At 44.0% G+C, this 16,499-nt stretch overlaps 1 pseudogene; it reads right to left on the bottom strand.

Moving 5' to 3' along the window:
• Positions 1-5,608: 5,608 nt before the first annotated feature.
• Positions 5,609-14,631, bottom strand: LOC100300151 (pregnancy-associated glycoprotein 1-like; annotated as a pseudogene).
• Positions 14,632-16,499: the final 1,868 nt, after the last annotated feature.

The following is a 16,499-nucleotide window of genomic DNA, read 5'->3' on the forward strand; positions in this document are numbered from 1 at the left end:
CTGATATAGGTCTACTGCAATGCCATCGCCTCCACTAGCTTTGCTCTTAGTGATGCTTCTGAAGACCCATTTGACTTCGCATGTCAGGATTGTCTAGCTCTAGGTGAGTGATCACACCATCGTGGTTATCTGGGTGATTAATATCATTTTTTGTGCAGTTCTTCTATGTATTCTTTCACCCTCTTCTTAATATATTCTGCTTCTGTTAGGTCCACCCCATGTCTCTCTTTTATTGTGCCCATCTTCGCCTGAAACATTCCCTCCCTATCTCAAATTTTCTTGAAGAGATCTCTGGTCTTTACAATTCTAATGTTTTCCTCTATTTGTTTGCACTGGTCACTTAGGAAGGCTTTTTATTAAATCTCCTCTTGCTATTCTTTGGAAATCTGCATTCAGATGAGTATGTCTTTTTTTTCTCCTTTGCCTTTTGCTTCTCTTCTTTTCTATTTATAAGGCCTCCTCAGGCAACCATTTTGCCTTTTTGTGTGTTTTTTTTTTTTTTTTCCCCTTCGGGATGGTCTTGATGTGGTATGTACAGATCAAAAAATGAGGATCATGGCATCCAGTTCCACCACTTCATGGCAAATACCTGGAAAAACAATGAAAACAGTGACAGACTTTATTTTCCTGGGCTCCAAAATCACTGTAGATAGTGACCACAGTTGTGAAAAAAAAAAAAAAGACGTAGCTCCTTGGAAGAAAAGCTATGAAAAACCTAGACAGCATACAAAAAGCAGAGACATTACTTTAACAGCAAAGGTCTGTATATTCAAAGCTGTGGTTTTACCAGAAATTGTGAGTGGATGTGAGAGTTGGACCATAAAGAGAGCTGAGTACCAAAGAATTGATGCTTTTAAACTATGGTGTTGGACAAGACTCTTGAGAGTCCCTTGGACTGCAAGGAGATTCAACCAGTCCATGCTAAAGGAAATAAGTCCTGAATATACATTGGAAGGACTGATGCTGAGGCTGAACCTCCAGTACTTTGGCCAACTGATGAGAAGAACTGACTTATTAGAAAATACCCTGATGCAGGTAAAGATTATAGGCAGAAGTTAAAGGGGAAGACAGAATATGAAATTGTTGGGTGGCATCATCGACCTGATGAACATGAGTTTGAGCAAGCTCCATGAGTTGGTGATGGACAGATAAACCTGGCATGCTGCACCCCATGATATAGTAAAGAGTGGGACATGACTGAGAGACTGAACTGAACTGATGTACAGAGGACATCAGGGAGCAGGCAGATGTCTTTGGGGTCCAGTGAAGCCTGTGGCCCTGGTGGGAGTGGTAAAAGATTTAGTTGGAAGGGGAGGCTTCCCATCCTCTGGTGCAGCTTCTTGATTCCAAGGCAAGGAGCACAAGAAAATTTTGTGTTACCAAATTTTGAAGATTTTGAATGTGTTACCAAGTATTGTTTTCTAAAAAAACAAAAAAACTATTTTCTGCAGGATTGAGAACTTTGACTGCATCTGTTCTCTAGATTATACTGAGGGATGTGGAAAGGATCTGGAGTGGGCTGAGTCTGCAAAAATTAGGTGACCAGCTGCTGGAGGGCCAGGCTTATGGTAGACATTCTGTACTAGATGGAAAACAAATCCAGATGTCCCTTCTGGAGTGGACATGCCAATGTATCACATTGTTTCAGCAGATCACTTCAATGGTGTTTTGGGGCAAGCAAAAAATGCATGATGGTTGGTTTGCTTTTGTCAATTCCTGTGGGTAGTTAGATGACTAAATGTTTGGTTACTTAATTGCATGGTTGGAATTAAGTTTGGGAAAGAAAACTAGATGAGGTACACACATATTTCGACATTAAGCATCAAACATAGGAAGTTTACTAAGGCAACTATAGGTAATTTAAACATCAGAGGCCAAATGGGGACAGGTTCATTTAACAGGCTTAGATTGGACAGTACAGGTTGCCATAGTTGTTGCTATGACAAGTAACCATAACAGCTACTTGTTGGTACCCTGGAGATGTGGGAAACTGACAAGAGGCCAAAAGCCTTTATGACTTTCCTTGCAGTATGATTTCAGGGGAGAAGTAGTTGACAAGGAAAGCCTGACTGGTAAGGCTGAGGAAAGGAGTAATCTGAGCCAGTAATCACTAGCTCTTGTGGGAGCCCAGAAAACAGAAGCATCAGCTCAGTCAGAGTTCTGGGTCAGGGTTCAGAAATAGATGTCATTTGGCTTGAATCAATATTTAGCCTTGGGGATGCCAGCCATAATCTCTAAACAGAAGATTTCCTTCTCCCCAGGTGGCAGAATAATTCATATTTGTTCCAGACTCAGGAACCCAGAAAGCCCTCTCAGGGCCACTTGCTCTTTGCAGGCACACATGCAATCTAGAAGGTGGAATTATCATCATGGTGCCCATTTTCCAGATGAGACAACTGAGGTTAAGAGACTTGATCAAGCTCACACAGCTAAGCATGTGAAAAGCCAAGCACAAACCCAGGGTAATAGTCCTCAAATTGTGTGTTTTTGCTCCACACCCACTGGGAGTGGTGGGTGGTGATACGGAAGCAATGCTTAGGCAGAAGCAAACAATATTCATGTTTAAAGTGAAGAAAGTAAGGAAAACCACCAGAACATTCAACTATCACCCAAATCAAATCACTTATGATTATATAGTGGAGATGAAAAATAGATTCAATACCTAAGGTCTGGTATCCTGAAGAACTATGGATGGAAGTTTGTAACATTGTACAGGAGGTGGTCATCAAAACCATCCTCAAGAAAACAAATATGAGAAGGCAAAGTGGTGGCCTGAGGCAGCCTTAAAAATACCTGAGAAAATAAGAGAAGTGAAAGGCAAAGGAGAAAGGGAACGATACACTCAATGGAATGCAGACTTCCAGAGAATAGCAAGGAGAGATAAGAAAGGCTTCATAAGTGAGTAGTGCAAGATTTAGAGGAAAACAAAAAGAATTGTAAAGAGTACATATCTCTTCAAGAAAAGTGGAGATACCAGAGGAACACTTCATGCAAAGATGGGCACAATAAAGCACAGAAAATCAAAGACCTAACAGAAGCAGATGAGATTAAGAAGAGGTGGCAAGAACGCACAGAAGAACTATACAAAAATGTTCATAATGACCGGGATAGGTATGATGCTGGGGTCACTCACATAAAGCCAGATACTGGAGTATGAAGTCAAGTGGGTTTTGGGAAGCATCACTACAAGAAAAGCTAGGGAATTCCAGCTGAGCTGTTTAAAATTCCTAAATAATGAGGCTGTAGAAGTGCTGCATTCAATATGTCAGTAAATTTGGAAAACTCATCAGTGGCCACAGTGCTGGAAAAGGTCAGTTTTCATTCCAATATAAAAGAAAGGCAATTCCAAAGAATGTTCAACCTATCATGCCATTGTGCTCATCTCACTTGCTAGCAAGGTAATGCTCAATATCCTTCAAGGTGAGTTTCAACAGTACATGAACTGAGAACTTCTAGATATACAAACTGGTTTGAGGAACCAGAGGTCAAATTGCCAACATCCATTGGATCATGGAGAAAGCAAGGTAATCCCAGAAAAACATTTCCATCTGCTTCACTGACTATGCTAAATCCTTTCACTGTGTGGACAACAAACTGTGGAAAATTCTTAAGTAAATAGGAGTACCAGATCACCTTACCTTTCTCCTAACAACTCTGTATGTAGGTCAAAAAGCAGCAGTTAGAATCAGACATGGAACAACTGAAAGATTTAAAATTGGGAAAGGAGCATGACAAGGTATCCATTACCACTCTGGTTATTTAACTTATATGTATGATAAATCATTCGATATGCTGGTCTGGATAAATCACAAGCTGGAATCAAGGTTGCTGGGAGAAGTACCAACATTCACAGATATGAAAATTACACTACCCTAATAGCAGAAAGCAAAGAAGAACTAAAGAGTCTCTCGATGATGAGACAAGATGAAAAAACTAGCTTAAACTCAACGTTCAAAAAACTATTCACTAAAAGGTGCTCAACATTCATGGCATCCAGTCCCACCACTTCATGGCACATAGATGAGGGAAAAGTGGAAACAGTGGCAGATTTTATTTTCTTGGGCTCCAAAATCACTATGGACCTTGACTGCAGCCACAAAATTAAAAGACATTTGCTCCTTGGAAGGAAGAAGGGCTATGAAAAGCCTGCACAGTGTATTAAAAAGCAGAGACTCACTTTGCTACAGAGGTCTATAGTATCAAAGCTATAGTTTTTCCTGTGATCATGTACAGATGTGTGATCTGGACCATAAGAAATGGTGAATGCCAAACAATTGAGCTTTTGAACTATGGTGCTTGAGAAGATTCTTGAGAATCCCTTATACAACAAGGAGATCAAACAGTCAATCTGAAAGGAAATCAACCTCTGATCCCTGCTGTCTCAGCTGAGGCATCTACTGAGGGCTTCCAGGTGGAAAGAACTCCACTGCAAAAGTGCCTAACCATGGCAGCTCCAAGAAAGCAGTTTGTAGGTCCATCCAAGGAGAATCTCAGAAAGGCTGAAGGCTCTGTGTACCCTGGGTCTCCTGATACATGCGTTGCATTCTCCCCAGCAGCATTGGAGGCCAAGGAAGGGGCATTGTGTGCCCTGGAGGAGGGAGATAGCTCAGGGATCGACTGGGGCCATCACTTACCAAGTAGGACTGCAAAGGACAGAGCAGGCATATGTGGCAGAGACCTGGTGACTGGGTGTGGTACAAACGGGAACCAGCTCTCCATGAAGTACCTCACCCAAACTCCCTTGGAGGAGAAGCCCAGGGATAAGTTCACCTGTAATGGGATGAAGAGAGTCTATTTCATTACCCCTTATGATTCCTCTGAATGAAGAGGTGGTGGAGTTGGTGGGTCATCATAAACTCTTCCATGGCCTAGACTATCTCCTAGTCGCTTTCTTTGAGGCTGCCTCTCCCCAGCTTCAGACATCTAGTTCTGGAGGAAATTGACAATCATGTGTGCTGCTGGGTCAGGGCCACAGACCATGTAAAGCCAAGCCCCATGGCCCTGCCAGGATGGGTGATCTAGGACTGTACATGTGATCTGAGGTGGGTCATTCAGAGAACACCCTTGAACTCTGATGTCTTCAATCTTTTCTTTCATTTTTGGAGATGCTTTTGGGATTTAAAACCCTAGGGCAGGTAGCTTGGACTCCCTCACTAGGTGTAGAAGCTTTAGGAAGAAAGTTTTCAGGGTAAGATCATCAAAGAAGAAGGAATGAAAGAATGAGGGTATGAAATAGAGAACTGATTACTTCTGATTTCTTGGGTCCAGTCACTGAGATCTTTGTATTAGCTCTGAGTATTGTGTCCTGGATTTCCAGAATCATTTCAATGAGTCTCCCCTTTCCTTGAAGCCAGGTGGAGGTGGGCTCCTCTCAACTGTGATTCAGACTTTGTTCTAGATCCTTCCTGATCATTGTACACCTCCAAGACACAAACAGAGGCACCTGTTTGTTTCAGCACCATTATGAGTGAAACCCTTTATTCTTTATTGAGAGTAGGGTGTGCAGACCACCAAATACAGTTCACCAGCATCCTGGGCAGGAGTACCCTAAGTGTGATTTAGTGTTTGCTCGGAGCGGCCTTACTGATTCCTGAACCACTCCAAGAAATTATACTGCTGGTGCCAGGCCAATCCTGTCATTTCCTCAATCAAAGACTGAGAAATACAGCCTCAGAAAGATGTCACCTAGGATCCAGGTCTCTCTAGATGTCCTCACTGCGTTCTCTTTAAAGGTGGTATAGCAGTGGCCTCTAGAATCCTGGGGGAGTCAGAGACACGCACCAGTCAGCCTGAGCCCTTACATTCGATTCCCACAGATATCCAGACCCAGCACAATTCTTGGTTTTATTTCCCTATTTTGGTAAGTATCAAGGGATTTTCTCATTAGCAGGATATATGAGAGTTCATCCACAACCAAAAAGGACCAAGACATGAGGTAGCCATGAGGAAGGGTGTGGGGGATGGAAGGATTGAGAGTTGGGGACACAGAGGAATGATAAACAACAAAGTCCTACTGAAGAGCATAAGGAAATATATTAAATATCCAGTCATAAACCACATGAAAAAGATTGAGAAAAAGAATATATATTTCTGTTTTTGTATAACTGAGTCACATTGCTGTGCAGTAGAACTAAATGCAGCACTGAAGATCAGCTATACTTCAATAAAATTTTTAGAAATAAAAAAGAATGTATAGTTCTCCTATATCCCTATTTCTTTCCTTCTCTCTCCTGCTCTTTGTTTTATCTGCAGAGAATGCTAGTTGTCCTCCTGTGTCCTCACAATCTGTACTTTCTTAAAAAAAAAAAAAAACAAAACAAAACTTTATTTTGTATGGGAGTATAGCTGATCAACAATATTCTGAGTTTCAGGTGTACAGTAAAGGGACTCAACCATATGTATTCAGGTATCCTGGTCCCCAAAATACCCCTCCCATCCAGGTGGTCATATAATTAAGTGGAGTTCCCCATGCTACACAGTAATTCGTTGCTGGTTATCCATTTTAAATAGAACAGTGCCCACAACACGTTCTTGAAGACTTAACTTAGGAACTCTGGGAAGCCTCCTTTGGCCCACACTTGCTGTCTTTGGCTACTCCAGGCTTGGTTGGGTAACATATTCTGGTTCCCCATCAACACCAGTCAGTCTGTAGCTCTCATCACCCCGAGTAAGTCCCCAGTGCCCCAATGCAGAGCACCTTGGGATGCCATTTGCATGGAATCCAGTGCAGTTTTCCCTAGAAACAAGCCACCCTCCATATGGCTCCATGAGTTTAAAATTTTAGAATTCCTGAAATTCCCTTCCTTTTTCAAAGTCTTCTTTGAGCCCATCAGCCAACTCTAAACTCCCCTAGTGAGCTGACATGAAGCCTCCACCCTGTGCCTGGGCTGAGCAGTCACTGTGCACCCTTTATTCACATTAGAATCCAGCCTCCCCGCAGAGGGGTCAGGGAGCCTGACTCACAAAGCGGGTACCCAGCGAGAGTTAGGGGAAGATGCATTCAAGAACTCGGGTGAGCATATAATTTATCATCCAAACCAGGAAAACTGTGAGAAGGGAAGGGAGACTGTTAATCCCTATGGTGGGACAGCACACTGGGACTGTCCCCAGCTATTCTCCTTGTCACATGACTTATTTCAAGGACTGCTAGAGCTGACTTTCCATGTTCATTCATCTGAGGGTTCAGATTGAACTGAAGCTCTTTGAGGACTGAGGACCTGAGTTTTCCCCTCTCCTTGTGACTCCCACCATGCCAGCATGGCGTGGTGTCTCCACATTTATTTTAAGATGATCAGTGTCCCAGGTGGCCCTTTACTCTCAAGTGGTTCTTGTGGGAGGCTCTAGCCAGCCCCAGGTCTCTGCATCATGTGCAATAGTGTGAATTGGCCTGCAGAAGGCGCCCTCCTCCCAGCTGCAGCCAAAGGGTTCCTGCAAGTTCCTATTTGAAAACCACCTTTCAGGGTTCTCCCCTCACCTTGAGGATGTAGGCTTGAGCTGGGACTGGGTAGTTGATACCATCAATGGTGAAGATAATAGAGGACACGGTATTGACCAAAACAAGAAACATAGTGCTATTAGAGAGAGAGGGTGGCCCTGGAGATCCTTCTTGTGTGTGGAGACTGGGAGTGACCCTGGGGCATGACACTTCACCTCAGAACCCCGTGGCATGGAACCGATGAGCTTCTGGATGTTACTGACCAGTCTTCTTGGGCCAAGGATCAGTGATGTTCCAGTATCAAAAAGGGCCTTGCAGCTGCCGAACAAGCAATAACCTTTCTTTTCATGGAGATGCTGAGAGACAGTGTGACGAAGCAGGCATCAAGGTTACTCTGAGTCTCCCCAGAGCTGCCCCCTTCCTGATTGTCTTCTAAACAGCCCTTTGTCTCTTGCCCTCTTTTCCTTTGCTCCCGACACGGCACCTTCCTTGACATTCTTGAATGCAGTTCTTGAATACACCAGGCTCTTTTGGACCTTGGCACAAGCTGGTCTTCCTTCCTAGAGGAGCCCCCTCCCCTTTGACTAGCAAATTTCTTCTCATCTTCCAGATTCCAGCTAAATTGTCATGGTTTCAGGGAAGTCTTTCTCCCAGTGTTTATCAGTCTCCTTTCTTGACAGTCTCTGTAGACACTTCCTTATGTCTAGCATGTACCAAAGTCACAATTCACTATGTGTGTGTCTCATTTCCTGTGCATCTGCCTTCTTAGATGTGAGGGCAAGTTTAATTCTCATTTCCTCCCTAAAGTGCATGACACACAGTGGATGCCCAAGGCTTGTCTGTTTAGTGAGTGAATGAAGACTGTGAAAATAATGAATGAGAAACATCCAGAGAGCTGTATCTTGTGGGGAACAAATAACGGATCAATCGCGGAGTGAAGATGGAGATTTGAGAGGGCAGCAGAGGTGGGAGAGAGGGGATCCTCTGGGAGCCCAGGATGTCTGCCAGCACTGCTCCTACAACCAGCTCAGACCCTGAGACCCTAGCCAGGAAATACATGACTAGCCCACAGAAACTCCAAAGGATGGGTCAGCTTTTGTTTGAGGGTATCATACAGAATCCTATCAATTATTCCTCTTGTCCTCAGGTCACTCCTGGATCCCACCTTCCTGATTCTCTGTTATAGCCCCTGCCCCACTGTGTGCCCATGAACATGGGGTGCCTTTTTTATTAGTTGCTTTCACATCTTAAGACTTCAGCAAGTCTCTCTACATTGCTCAGTAGTTGCTCCCTTAGGAGACCAGTTCTCCCCATTTGCTCAGGACTTTCCCTGTTTTTAAAGTGACATTTATCTGTACTGAGAACTTCCTTGGTCCCAGGTAGCCCTGGACAGTTGGTCATCTTATACCTCTGTTCAGGCTGGAGAAATTCTCCCTGATCCTCTTTTCACTACACTGTCGAGTCCTCTAACCATGCTCCATGCCTAACAGGGCAGTGGGAGCAATCCTCTCCCAGATGCACAGACCTCTCCAGACCCTTTTAGGACCCTGGTCAGAGCCCTGGTCAGAAGGACTGGGGATTATGAACCCACTGGTTGTTTGCATATCTATCTGCTTGTGTGTTTGTTGGTATATGTGTTTGTGTGTGTGTTTGTATGTGTCTCTGTGAGTGCTTGTGTGTGTCTGACTAGCTATGCATGTTTATATGTGTCTCTGTGTATGTTTATATCTGTCTGCTTGTGTATTTCCATGTGTCTGTGTGTCTGTGTCATTGTGGGTGGTGTATATTTATGTGTGACTTTGTGTCTGAGAGTGTATTTGTGTGTGTCTGCCTGTGTCCATGTACAGTAGCAGGAGCATCACTTGGGGTGACCCTCAGAGGCAGAGGCTTACCTGTCCATGTGTATACTTCAATTGCTCGTGTGGATCAATGGTACCCAGTTGACTGCTCATTATTAGTAGGATTTATCCACCCCAACAAACATCACCACACTGCCTTTTGCCCTGCCTGTGTAGAGAGAAGACAGGGGAAGGGAATCCTTGGAGGAGAGTAACAACAGCACTGTCTGAGAGCTGTGCTGGTCCACCCATCAAGGCCCTAATAAGGTCCCCATGTACAGATGGAGAAATCGAGTCTAGGAGTGATTGACATCCAGACTGAGGTCAGTTACTGGCTAATGAGTGGCACAGAGGAGGTTAGAAACAGACCTGGCTGGGCTCCACCCACTATATCTTCTGAAGATGTTCTACCTCCTGCAACCTGAGTGCTCAGACACACTCAGAGGACACGGTGCTGAAGCTTAATGGCTTTCTCCTTGTCCAGCTTGTCATTTTTCAGGAAAATCAAAGCCTGGGAGTTCTAAGGGTGTGGGTTCAAGTCACCCAGAGTTGGCTCCACTGGCCTGTGACCTCTACTGTCCCAAGGGCCTCACACTCAGAAGGGACCCCAGCTCTGCTCTCCCTGTCTTGAAATTCCTAATATTTCTTAAATCTTAAGGGATCCCACATGTTTGTTTGGGTCCCACACTTTTATTTTTCACTGGCTCCTGCAAAATGGGTAGCTGGTCCTGGGTGCCCAGTGGAAAGCTAATGAGGAAGGAAAGATATCCACCATCCTTGTCCTTCCTTCCTGATCAAATTCATAAGCAAATCATATTGCTTTTTCCTCCAACTTGTTTCCTGTTGCCTTCCATTAGTCTTCCTCCTCACTCACCCCCCTATACCAAGTTACTGGTTTTTAGTCCAGGAGTAGGGTTGTGTTCCAATAAAATGTTATTTATAAAAGCCAGTGGTGAAGCCAAGTACAGCCCTGGGGCTATATTTATCCTGGGTTAGATTATCTCTCAGGTTTCTTCTTTGTCAAATGTTCTATAATTTTTGTGCAACTGAAAGCATCTTACAGCTAATTTGGAGAAAGGGATGGTCCATCTGAGTCTTACTTGCTCAAGTAGAAGGCAAAACAGGCTCAGAAATGGCACCTTGATTCTTCAGGTTGGAAAAGATGGGGATAGCTCCAAAGACAGATATGTTGGGGTAGTTCAAGCCCTAGATACCATCAAAAGGTGCACCCTCACACCCGTATTCCACAATGCTTAGACCGAACAGCTGGTCAGTACTTACAAGGTCCCTGATCTGTGGGAGAGAAGAATGTTCCCAATTACAGATATGTGAAGTGGGGCTAGGACTGGGCTGGGGTGCATTGCCATTAAATCCTCAGAGAATTGAGGCTGGGCTGTGACTTTGGTGGACCTCAGACGGTTAGACCAAGCTGGGAGGGGAATTTGGGTTCCATTTGTGAGAGGCTGTGAATTTTAAAACATCTGCCCCTTTGAAAAACACCACCAGAGTGCGTCAAATTGGCCTTGTGGCTTCTGTCCCAGTGGGGCAACCAAGAGTCAGGCCAGGACCCACTGGTGCCCCCTCGTGGACAAAATGAGTCGAGATCAAGTAGCCTTCTCTGGCATCACTATGACATCATGACAGGAATGGACTGAATTCTTTGTAAGATACTGTGGATTCTGTATCTGTCTAGGAAGACAGAAGCCAAAAACACAATCTTACTTGCAGGGATCTATGAAACTACTGCCTGGGAAATTCACTTTTGGGGATATGTGTATATTTGTGTGAGTGTGTATGAGAAAGAGAGAGGGGGGAACTACTCAAGTACTCTGGGGAGGCAGGCCATATGTTTTATTAGACTCTCAAAGGCACCCTAGAGTGAGAACTAATTTATCAGGCCCCTTGATTTCCTTGGCCTCCAGTTTCCCACTATGGATACCTGAATCCCTTGACTGCCCCCAGGGTCCCTAGATCAGGTTTATCCTGTCCCTAAACACCCTACAGCAACTGCAGTCCTGAAAAGCCAACCCAGATCCACCGTTTACCACATGTGTGACCTCAGCAAGGCCCTTGATGTCTGCACCTCAGTTTCCTCATATGTCTCATGAGCTAATCAGACCACCTGCTGTGTGGGGTTGTTGCAGGATTAAACCAATTATTACCTGAAAGTGCCAGGAACAGTCTGTGAATATAAAAGTGGGTGCTTTTTTCCCTTCATCTTGCTCCCACCAAAATGAACCTTGAACTGCTCATGGGCAGAGGAACTGCAAGTCCAAACCTCAAGCCACTTTCTGGGTTTGCTAATCCATTTGCTTGTGTGTCACCATGGGCACTGCCTCCCAAGGGACAGGATCCTGTGGGTAAGATGGCCAATGTTTATGGGAGTTAGGCCAGGAAGGGTCCTGCCAGATGGTCCTGCATCTGTTTTGCAAGCAGGGGTCACTCCATAGCCAGTCCTGACTCAGCTTCTCTTTACACGTTACCCGAATGGTGTCATAAGCAAGAAATCCCTTCATGTTCCCAGATCCGTAGGCGATCCTGAAGGTCTTTTAGGTAGGCTGGAAGGTGGAATACTTGTAATGTCTGAACCTAACTTGTGTATCTGCAGACACTAGAGATGAGTCTAATCAGGTGCCAAGGGTGGAAACAGGGTGGCAGGGCAAGTGAAGGATGATCCGGGTACAGGGTGTCTGTACTCATGACAGGCTGGACTGGGGCAAAAGAAGGAGGGAACCCACAAGTCAGATGATCATGTGTCAAAGATAACCTGGAATTCCTGAGGGGAATTCCAATGGTGATTTTACACATGTAGAGCATCTACATGGAGAAGGAGGGAGTGGGTTACTGCAGAACTGGCTACCCTCTGTTCCCACACTGATGTCTCCTTCTGGGTGTCATATATCTCTTGAGATCACTTTCCAACCACTGTGAAGCTCACAGACTTTGATCACAGAGGTCTTTACATTTGATATTTTTTTTCCTGTGCTACATTGTATGCAGGATATTGATTCTATGACCAGACATTGAAGTGGTACCTCCTGCATTGAAAGCACAGAGGCATAACCACTGGACCTCCAGGAACGTTGGACACCCAGGGAAGTCCTGGTGCCTTCATTTGAGAAATTCTGTAGTCTCTTCAAACCCAGCCTTAGCACCCCATTCTCCAGGAGGTCCTTCTTGATCAACCCCAGGCACTAACTCTAAACTCAGACCACAATCGATCAACACCACACAAGTGACCCTTTCATTTGACATCTATTTACTCTTTGCTTATCTCTCAGGCTGATATGGGCATTCTTGAAGACAACATAAGCCCTTTTTCGAATCGAAAAACAGTAAGCACTGTGCTAGATTCTTATGGCCTTACATGGAATCTGGGTTCAGTAACTTTTTACTGCTGTGGTTCTTGCATCTGTGGAAACTGAATTCCTCTTCCTGGTTATTCACAATTGCTTTGCAGTTGGTTCTACCTTCTGATCAGAGATGGTTCACACTTCATCTGTAACTAGTTGACCTCCTTAGTGCAGAAGGAGCTGCTGCTGTAGCTGCTGCTGCTAAGTTGCTTCAGTCGTGTCCAATTCTTTGCAACCCCATAGACAGCAGCCCACCAGGCTCCACCATCCCTGGAATTCTCCAGGCAAGAACACTGGAGTGGGTTGCAATTTCCTTCTCCAATTCAGGAAAGTGAAAAGTGAAAGTGAAGTTGCTCAATGTCTGACTCTTAGCGACCCCATGGACTGCAGCCTACCAGGCTTCTCTGTCCTTGGGTTATTCCAGGCAAGAGTACTGTAGTGGGTCATCATTGCCTTCTGCTCAGAAGGAACAATCTCCCTCAAACTAATGACACATCTTTAACACAGAAATGGATGTTTACTTGCCACCTGGTAATTTTTGGGCCCAGTCACCAAGACTAACAGTTGAGGATGAGAGTGCCTTCTCTGTGTGGGGCCCCTTTGGCCCAGTGTTTCTGCCTTCTGCAGGAGCCCCATCCCCAACATCCCACATGGCACCTCCAGATGAGCCCCAGTTCTAGGCTAGAGCACCAGGGGATGCTGTGGAGCACCATATTCCCAAAATTCTACCATCCATGATGTTCCTCAGGAAGTGAATAGTTATATTTGAGCCATGAGAAGAAATCTGAGACAGTCTGTAAACATGTTCCTTGAGGAAATTGTTTAGCATGTGTTTTTCCACTGAAGGTATTTCTCATGGTCTTCACTTTCCTTAGAGGTATTCTTTCACTGAACATTTGACAAAGAAAACAAAGAAGATGCTACAATTAGCTGTCAGTGTTAAGGTATAACTGTCATTGTAATGGCACTGTGTATTTTCTAATCATTTTTATGAGTCATCTTATTATAAGAATTTTATGCATATTCCATGGCAAAGACGTAGGTTTGAATAAAGATTCTGTTCTGTAATGTTGGGTAAGCCATATGACCCTATGGGGTCTCAGTCTCCCCTCTGGTAAAATGGTGGAATGAAATGATTCAAACCCTCCGAATAGGATATCTTGGGGATAAGTGAAGTGATAGATATAAGGTATCTGATAAATAGGAAGTCTCAACATTGACGGCCATTAGCACTGCTGTTGCAGTCCCACTGTATCCTCCTCATGGAAATTCAAGGAAAGAGGTAGAAGGGGGATTCCTATCCTCTTTTACAAGGGAGGAATTTGAAATGCAAGAGGTTTGTAAATTGGCTGTGGTCACACTGCTTGTCAGATATAAAACAGTGTATAAATAGCTCTCCCAATCTTTCTCCTAGTTGAAAGAGAAGAGAGAGTTGAAAGAAGAACCCAGGAGATAGGGAACAAGTTCAGAAAATGTAGAAAATTAAAAGAAAAGTTAAAAGAAAACACCACAGAGAGAAATGTACTCACAGAGACTTCCAAAGGGATGGAGAGAGAAATGATAGTGATACAGAGATGCAGACATAGACATATACACACTGAAGTAGAGAGGGAACACAGAGGACACGCTAAATAAAATGTAGAAAAGTGCTATTCCACAGGACCACACCTACATCTGCATTGACTGTGCACTGAACAATTGCAAGGAGTTCCAATTTCAATAGGTCATGACATGACTGGACCCCAAGAGTTGTGCAACTATGCAAATCTACACCAAGAACCTTGGGTCCTACAGTTCCTATAGCAAGGTACTTACCAATAAGTAAGGGTCAAACTTTAAGATTGCCAGGGAAATATTCCATTCCCTTCTAAACCTGATGAGTAGACCAATAATCAGATGAAAAGAAAAACCACAGAAAGGTAGATGATGTGGCTTACAGTCTTCATACTTACATGACTATGCAATCTGAGAAGGCCACCAGCCTGAGGAGCACAAGCCACGTCATGCTTCTTTCCTGGGTCCAAGGACTCAGGGAAGCTCAGGTTCTTAGTATGTAGTGGTGACCCGGAGCCCCTCGTTCTATATGCTCTGACATGCCCTAGTTTAGCCCTTTAGGCCAATAATAGGTCTGAAAAAAAACACAAAGATCTCAATAAAATCTTTACCTTCATCAGTGTCCTTGGCTAGTGGACTTTGAAACTTCACAGAATACAGAGAATTGAACTGTAATTGCTTCCTTAATGGTTGGCTGGGAAACCAAACTGATCTGCATGGGCATCTAAGAAGACGGAGAACCTTGCCTACTTGGAGAAAAAAAACCATTAAGAACATCCTAAAAATGGATACTAAGGGCCATGCTCGACATTCGTGGTTTCATGTCATCTTCCTAGCCACTTCATGAGATATGCATTGCTGTCTTCATTGGAGAGGAGTTTGCTAGGATGATGATAAAGTGAAGACTTCAGGGACATACAACTGGCCTTAGGGAGTGGGTCTAATGGCAGACATCAGGGGCACCTATGATGTCAGTCTGCATCAAAGATTTAGGGCAGAGCAGTACTTTAATTTCATGGTTTCAGTATTGGAAGAAATGTCATATGCATCCACAAGATATTTTATAGCATCCAACAAACATACAAGGAAGAACTGTGTGCTAGGTTCTGGGTTAAAGGCTTCAAAGTCAAAGTTGTGAAGATAAAAGTAGTCTTTATCTTAAGAGAGCTAGCAGTCTAGTTCTTTCAATAAACTACATTCTTTCAATAAACTGTGAAAACCGCTTTTTGAGAATCAGGGAAATTTGTACATGGACTGGATATTAGATGTTAATTTTATTGGGAACAAAAGAGCATTTTTTCCAGATCCTATCATTTTACCCCAAATACTCATTTTGTATATTTTGTGAAATGTTCATCTCGTCCCTAAAACACTTTAGGAAAAATGAATATGGAGTAAAAGAGAGAATGAAATGATGGTCTGTCTTGATTTAAAACAGATCTGCATAGGTGCTATGGATTGAATTTTGTTCACCCTTGACTCCCAAAGTGATGGTATTAGGAAGTAGGGCCTTTGGGAGTTATGCAAGCTGACATAAGGTTTTGATGGAGGTCCCTCATGATGGGATTATCCTCTCCATCTTTTTCTCTCTTATTCTCCCTCTTCCTCCTTCCCTTCCCCCACCACAAATGAGAACATAGCAAGAAGAGAAAGACCTGATGCACATCAAGAACGTCTTCACCAGGAACTCAATTGGCTACCACATTGATGTTGCATAGTCTCCAGTCTATGACAACGTGTGGGACTAAGAGGTTAGTTTTTAAGTTATTGGGCTGAATGATGAAATATAGGGTTCATGATACTCTTTCTTACATATGTTATGTTTGAAATCCTTTTGTAGTAAGAAGCTTATAGAATGAAGCTTCTGTCTTAGTGATACCCTGAGGAGCCTAAGATAGAAGATTCAGGCAGGTCCCCAATGAGTGAGTGGTTGGAGGACCACATGCTCCTTACTCCTACTCTTCTCTTGTCATCTGAAAACCATTCCCCCATACCTGACAACCTTACCTACAACACTATCTGCATCTCCACTCCCCTTCTAAGCCACTGAGTCATCTTGTTGGATATCCTGATGATTCAGGACAGGGTCTGGAAGGAGAAGGAATGCAGACATTTTTAGAAAGAATTATCTGGGCAGACCCCTCATGGGTTTTCCATTCTTCATTTCCATCTGCAGTTGAGGGATAGGGGCTGGGTAGAGAGGAAGCCACAAGTGAGACTGAATGGATATATGCCAGAGAAGGGAGGAGGAATTCCCAACCAAATAACCAGGAGGGGGGCAGCTTGTACAGGATCCAGGAGGGAAGGAAGAAGCACTGG

The sequence above is a fragment of the Bos taurus genome, chromosome 29, assembly GCF_002263795.3.
Source record: "Bos taurus isolate L1 Dominette 01449 registration number 42190680 breed Hereford chromosome 29, ARS-UCD2.0, whole genome shotgun sequence".
Lineage (NCBI taxonomy): Eukaryota > Metazoa > Chordata > Mammalia > Artiodactyla > Bovidae > Bos > Bos taurus.